Source organism: Narcine bancroftii, chromosome 13 (genome assembly GCF_036971445.1).
Source record: "Narcine bancroftii isolate sNarBan1 chromosome 13, sNarBan1.hap1, whole genome shotgun sequence".
In the NCBI taxonomy this organism is placed as follows: Eukaryota; Metazoa; Chordata; class Chondrichthyes; order Torpediniformes; family Narcinidae; genus Narcine; species Narcine bancroftii.
This window is the reverse complement of record NC_091481.1, coordinates 76,785,717-76,792,329: the sequence shown is the minus strand read 5'-3', so window position 1 is coordinate 76,792,329 and position 6,613 is coordinate 76,785,717. Positions and strand designations below refer to the sequence as shown.

The 6,613-nt window shown below is 45.6% G+C and overlaps 1 long non-coding RNA gene across 1 annotated transcript; it reads right to left on the bottom strand.

Moving 5' to 3' along the window:
• Nucleotides 1-5,021: 5,021 nt before the first annotated feature.
• Nucleotides 5,022-6,186, bottom strand: LOC138747966 (uncharacterized). Its single transcript, XR_011347759.1, has 2 exons — nt 5,871-6,186; nt 5,022-5,276 (listed from the first exon to the last, which is right to left on the bottom strand). It is a non-coding gene; the product is annotated as an uncharacterized lncRNA (long non-coding RNA).
• Between the last annotated feature and the right edge of the window lie 427 nt (nt 6,187-6,613).

Sequence of the window (6,613 nt, the reverse complement as noted above, 5' to 3'; positions counted from 1 at the left end):
CGGGTTTGCCGGTGGATCGAACTGAAGGCTGTGGGGCTGAAGGAGATCGGGAAGTGAAGCCATGGACATTCAGTGACTTGGGTGGGGGGGGGGGTTAGGTGGGTGGGAACACTGTTTTGCTCCTCGTTCTCTGACTGTAAGGGGCGCTGGGCAGTTCCTGGTGACACCAAATTTTTGCTGCTTTTCAGTAGGCCAAAGGAAATTTTGTGCAATATCGTATTTTCTCTTTTATTACATGACAATAAAATAATCTTGAATCTTGAACGAACACCCCGTTTTTGTCTGATGCACCCAACTAGTTGCATTTCTCTCTATTTTGGCTGGTAATAGGTGTCTTAAGTTCAAGTATTTTCCTAGCTGTGGCCCAGCAACTGGTGCCAATCCTCATGTGATTGAAAGTCAGAATTCGAAGGCCAGTCACTGTCATTAGGAGGGATAGTCCACGGAGGATTTGACATCAAGTATTTTAAAATCAAGCACAAATATTTATGGAATTAGACTGAACTCTAGCCTGTGGTTTATTGTGATGGAGGAAACACAGTTGCCATTTGTACAAAGCATGCTCTTTCTAATTATAATCCTTGAACATTGAATCAAATTTTTGCAGCTTTCCAAGTGAGTTGTGAGTTTTCCACTGTACTGACCAGCTGCATCATGGCCTGGTATGGGGACGCCAATACCCTCAAGTAAAAAGCCCTGCAAAAGGTTGTGGACACAGCCCAGGGCATCACAGGCAATCATGGGGCATCATGGGTAAACTCTCCCCACCATCGAGAACATCTACAGGGAACACCACTGTCGGAAGGCAGCAGGAATTATCAAGAATCCATGCCACCCAGCACACGCTCTGTTCTCGCTGCTGCCATCAGGAAAGAGGTACTGATGCCACAAGTCTCACACCCACCAAGTTCAGGAACAGCTGCTACCCCTCCATCATCAGACTCCTCAATGACAAACTCAATCAGGGACTCATTTATGGGCTCTTTATCAATGTTTTTGTTTCTCTCTGTATTGCACAGTCAGGTTGTTTACGTGTGTACGTTGAGGACAGGTTTTTGCACTACCAGTAAGTGGTAGTGCCTCGTCCGCAGGAAAAAGAATCTCAGGGTTGTACGTGATGTCACTCTGACAATAAATCTAAATCTGAATCTGATGCCAAGCCTGCACCGGTGGAGTCTCCCCCTGGCAATGGGAGACTATGTGCCAATCAGAATCTGCAACCCAAGATATCAGAGTTCAGGGATTTGAAATCCAGGTAGCCCAGAGCTTGCAACCGTGTGCCCAGAGCTCCAGTCATTTTAATAAAGTTATTAGAGATTGCGCTTCAAACCAGGAGGGAATCAGCGGCCACTGTGATTCGACTCGTGGCCAGGTTAGTAGCCACACCGCCATATGGCACTTATAAACCCTTACCCATAAATCCTCCCTCTGAAGGGATTAAAAATGACCCAGAGTGAGTTGAAAATAAACCTGAACGTTGTCAGCAGCAAATTGGGATTAAGTTGGGAACAAACCAGTAATTGTTTTCAAATTGGATTGCATTGTACAGCTCCGCTAAGGAGCAACATTGATTTAAGATGTTCCTTGCAGCCTTCCCTTCTCTCCGAGGTTTTAGTCACCAGCTTTAATACCTCATTCCTTTTTATTTTGCCTGATAAGGCCCCAAAAAATAGCCTCAGATGTTTTTGTAATGGTAACTGTATGGCTTGGTTCAGCATCATGCTGAAGAAGATTGAAAAGAGGGTTGGTGCGAGAACACAGCCTTGCTTCACGCCATTGTTAATGGAGAAGGGTTCAGAGAGCTCATTGCTGTATCTGACCCGACCTTGTTGGTTTTCGTGCAGTTGGATAATCATGTTGAGGAACTTTGGGGGACATCCGATGCGCTCTAGTATTTGCCAAAGCCCTTTCCTGCTCACGGTGTCGAAGGCTTTGGTGAGGTCAACAAAGGTGATGTAGAGTCCTTTGTTTTGTTCTCTACACTTTTCTTGGAGTTGTCTGAGGGCAAAGACCATGTCAGTGGTCTTTAATAAATGCAAATGAAACTGTTTAGCGCTGATTAATTGCTAACAGTGTACAATAGATAAGTGCAGGACGAGGAAGGCTCTCTCTTCATTTAAAAGAATGAAAGGAGATCTTAAAGAAACATATAAAATTATGAAAGGTGGTTAGCACAACTCCCTTACAGCGTCAGCGATCAGAACCGGGGGTTCGAATCCCATGCTGTCTGTAAGGAGTTTGTACATTCTCCCTGTGTCTGCGTGGATTTTCTCCAGGGGATCGGGTTTCCTCCCACCCTCCAAAATGCACCAGGGTGTTAGGTTAATGGGGTGTAACTTGGGTGGCCCAGACTCAGGGGTAGTAGAGATAAAGGGAAGCTGCTTTTCCCAGATGGTTCTGAATCTATGGAATTCACCATGGAATCTATAGAATTCACCATTGCCCATGGAAGCAGTGGGGGCTGGCTCAGAAAATGTATTGAAGACAAGGTTAGATAGATTCTTACATTTGTGGGGAAATTAAGGGATAAAGGGCAAAGGCAGGGAGGTGGCCTATCATCAGACCAGCCTTCGTCTCATCGAATCTCATCAATGGGCCGGATGGCCGACTCCTCTTACGCTCATCCACTTGTGCCCACGATGCTGTTCTTATGAGATTTTGCTTGGCCCGCTGCCACACTCCTGGCTTGTCCCCAGATTCTTCGACTTGTTTGGGGTCCAAAATAAGAAACAATGATGGTGATGTGTTGAATTTGCCAAACTGCTAGCAAGATGAGGTGGTTATATATAATCCGACTGCACGATAGAGACTGTACTGTAAAAAGGGCAATAGAGTGGCGTTGGCATCTCCTAGCATATGGCCCCAAAGTCATATTACAATACAGGAGGTGGCCATTCAGCCCATCATGGCTGTGTCGGCTGGTAAAAACCAATCCAATTCCTTGTCAATTACGGCACACTGTTTAAATACACTGAGGGCTTCTACCTCCAGACTTTCAGGCTGTAGGCTGCAGACCCCCCCCCCCCACCTCTCCCTAGGTGGAAAGATATTCCCCACCCCTTCTCCCATCAGGCTTGTGTGAGCCAAAGTAAATATCCCAAATGTCGAACTCTCCTCATGGCTAAGATTCCCTACATAAGTGTTGTGCTGCAATCTTGCCTTTGCAGAAGATTTTAATAAAATTGGCAATTTGTCTAACACTTCAAGGGAGAAAGTGGTTTAGCAGAAAAACAGGCTTTTCAGCCCATTGAGTTCCACCAAGCGAATACTGTCCTGCACGTGTATGTCTGTCTGTAGGTGCATTTTTGTCTGGTTGGGTGTCCGCAAGTTTTGCACGGAGGACCGGAGAACGTTGTTTGGTCGGGTTGCAATCAGATGACAACAGACTTGACAATCCATTGACATTCCTTCCAGTTTTATTCTCTCCACATTCTCATCAATACCTTCACCTGCAACCTTAAGACCAATCACTCCACAAATCTGAACTCATTGGGATGTAAGAGGGACACCAAACGATCATGGGGTGAACATACAAGCTCCGCACAGACAGCCGCAGAGATCATGAATTAGACGGAGTCATTCTGGCTTTGAGCCAGCAGCTTTATTGGCTGCACCACCCACGCTACCCTGGTGAGGAACAGTGATAAAGCATGCCAGTGCCTTGACTTCCTCAGGAGTTTGCAGCTGTTTGGTACGACATCGGAACCCCTGGTAAATTTCTGTAGACGTGTGGTGGAAAGTGCGCTGACCAGCTGGTACAGGGACACCAATGCCCCCGAGCGTAAAGCCCTGCAAAAGGTAGTGGGCACAGCCCAGGACATTACTGGCAAAACTATCAAGAACATCTACAGGGAACGCTGGCTTCGGAGAGCAGCAGCAAACATCAAAGGCCCTCACTACCCGGCACCCGCTCTGTTTTCGCTGCTGCCGTCAGGAAAGAGCCATGAGACTTGCACCACCAGGTTCAGGAACAGCTGTGACCCCTCCACCGTCAGGCTCCTCAACGACAAACTCAAACTTTCGCACTGTATCGATGTTTTGTTTCTCGACGTATTGCATACAGATTGTTTACATTTCTTTAATTGTTTACGTGTTTGTCATGTACAAGTTTTTCTGTACCACCATAAGTGGTAATTCTGCCTCGCCCGCAGGAAAAGGATCTCAGGGTTGTACGTGATGCCATGTATGTACTCTGACAATAAAGCTGAAATCTGACTAAACCTGGAGCTTTATCCAACCTGTGGCTGCTTCTTATCATTCTCTGGAGTGTGTGATCCCTCCAAAGAGCGTGGAGCCATTCACACAGTACATCATAAAGGCAGCTAGCATTATAAACGATCCCTTTCACCATGGTCGCTCTCTTCTCATTGTTACCTTCAGGCAAGAGGTACAGTAGGTTCAAGAACAATTTTTCCAACCGCTATCAGCTCTTGAACAACCCCATAACACTCTCCAGGACCAACAAAGACCTGTCTGCACTATTGTAACATCACACTTCTTTCTGCACTGATTGCAACTGTGAATAGTTATCTATCCTTTTCTCCTCACCTGCAAATTTAATTTATACTTAGTGTTTGTATTTAATGTACCTGTGTGACCAAGACAAACAAGAGTTTCAGTGCATTTTAAATTGCAATTATATGTCTGACAATAGACTCTCCCTGCTAATCATAACTGGATTGTTCATCCAAGAAGTTGGAACTGGAATCGTCCCAGGTGGATTCAAAGAGCCACAGTCTCAAAGCCCAGGCCTTTTCAGCCCCTCAGGTCTGCGACAACCATCATGCCAATTTTTCACTGATCCTACACGAATCACGTTGCCATCAACCCCTGCCCTCCCCAGTCCTGATTCTTCCCCCTCAGCGATACATGAGCAATAGGTTTGAGTGGGAAAATTACACTGGACAACAATTTTTTTCAAAAGATTTGCTTCTTGAAAAAACATTTGGGATGATGAAAGATAAATTCAAGCTGAACACAAAGATAAGTTCAGATTTGCTGCATCACGTAGGAAATTGGAGAAGCGTTAAAATTTTTATTGAATTCAGTGTGTTCAATTGCATAACATTGCTGACACGTTGCGTTAGTTCGACTGACCTAAAAATGTTTTGCCGCTGATTTTCGTTTGTTCTCAGCATCTGATGCCTCTCCTGTCAGTGTCCATCAATGGTCGGCCGGCACTGATGGATTCCAATTACCCTGATCCTGCTTCTCCAGGGTCGCAATGTCCTGGTGAAACCTTTCACCGTGTTTGTCACCGACCGCACCGAGACCGGCTGGGAAGGAGTCCAAGTGCAAATGCAGAAAATGACATGTTCACATCATAGATTTGCCTGTTTGAAGTAGACTTAAAATATGACGGGAAATCACAAATATATGAAAAAATGGTATATGCCAGGAAATGTTATGGTGATTTTCATTATTAAATGCACCCAAAAGTGTGGAGGAAGAAAAATCTTCGTTGTCCAGTGTAACCAGCCAACATACATGTCTTTGGGATGTGGGAAGAAACCGGAGCACTTGGACTAAACTCAAGAGCGAACGGTCAGACTCCACATAGATGTGATCAAATAAGATGTTTCCCTTGGTGGGTGAATCCAGGACAAGAGGGCACAGTCTTAGAATTAGAAGGTACCCATTTAAAACTGAGATGTGGAGAAATTTCTTTAGCCAGACGGTCATGGATTTGTGGATTTCGTTGCCATCTACACCTGTGGAGGCCCGATCATTGGGGGAGTTTAAGGGGGAGATTGATAGGTATCTAATTAGTCAGGATATCATGGGGAAAAGGCCAGAAATGGAACTAGATGGAAGGACAGTTTAGCTCAGGGTGGAGTGGCGGAGCAGACTCGATGGGATGAATGACTTACTTCTGTTCCTTTATCTTGTGATCGAACCTAGGTCATGGGAGCTGCAAGGCAGATGTTCTACTTGTACCATTCCACTGCCCCATGTGCCACAAGATTTCATGGTGCACCTGCATGAGGGATCAGCAAGATAATGTCTCATTAAATGGGGTTAATTGGGGGTTAGGATTTTGTTAACAAAGGAGCAATTGATGCTGGAATTTATAGTATATTAATATTACTTATAAGTAGCCAAGTTCTGAATGTTCTTGCCATAATTAGCTCCAAACTCAAATGTCCCGAACTGTTGGGAGATACAAAGCGTCTCTTACCACTGGCTCAGTGGTTACACTCTTGATCTCAAAATAGAGGTCAAACCCCACTCCAGGAACGTCACAAAAATTCAGTCTGGTTCTCCAATTCAGTCCTGAAGAAACACCACATGCATCATTGAGGTGTTAAATAGAGGACACATACATCTCCTCACTTGTCAGGAAGATGCACTTCCTGAGAAGACTGAAGAGGGCAGGGCTACCGGCCACTGTCATGTCAACCTTCTACAAGAGCTCTATCCAGAGCATCCTGGCCGGCTGCATCACAGTGTGGGTACGGTTGCTGCGGAGAAATGGATTGGAAGTCAATCCACAGGACCATAAGAGTGCAGGAGACGATCACTGGAGTCTCCCTACCCCCCTCCCCCCCAATTGATGTGATCTGCCTGGATCGTTGTCTAAAGGGGGCGTGCAAAATAATTGAGGACCCCTTCC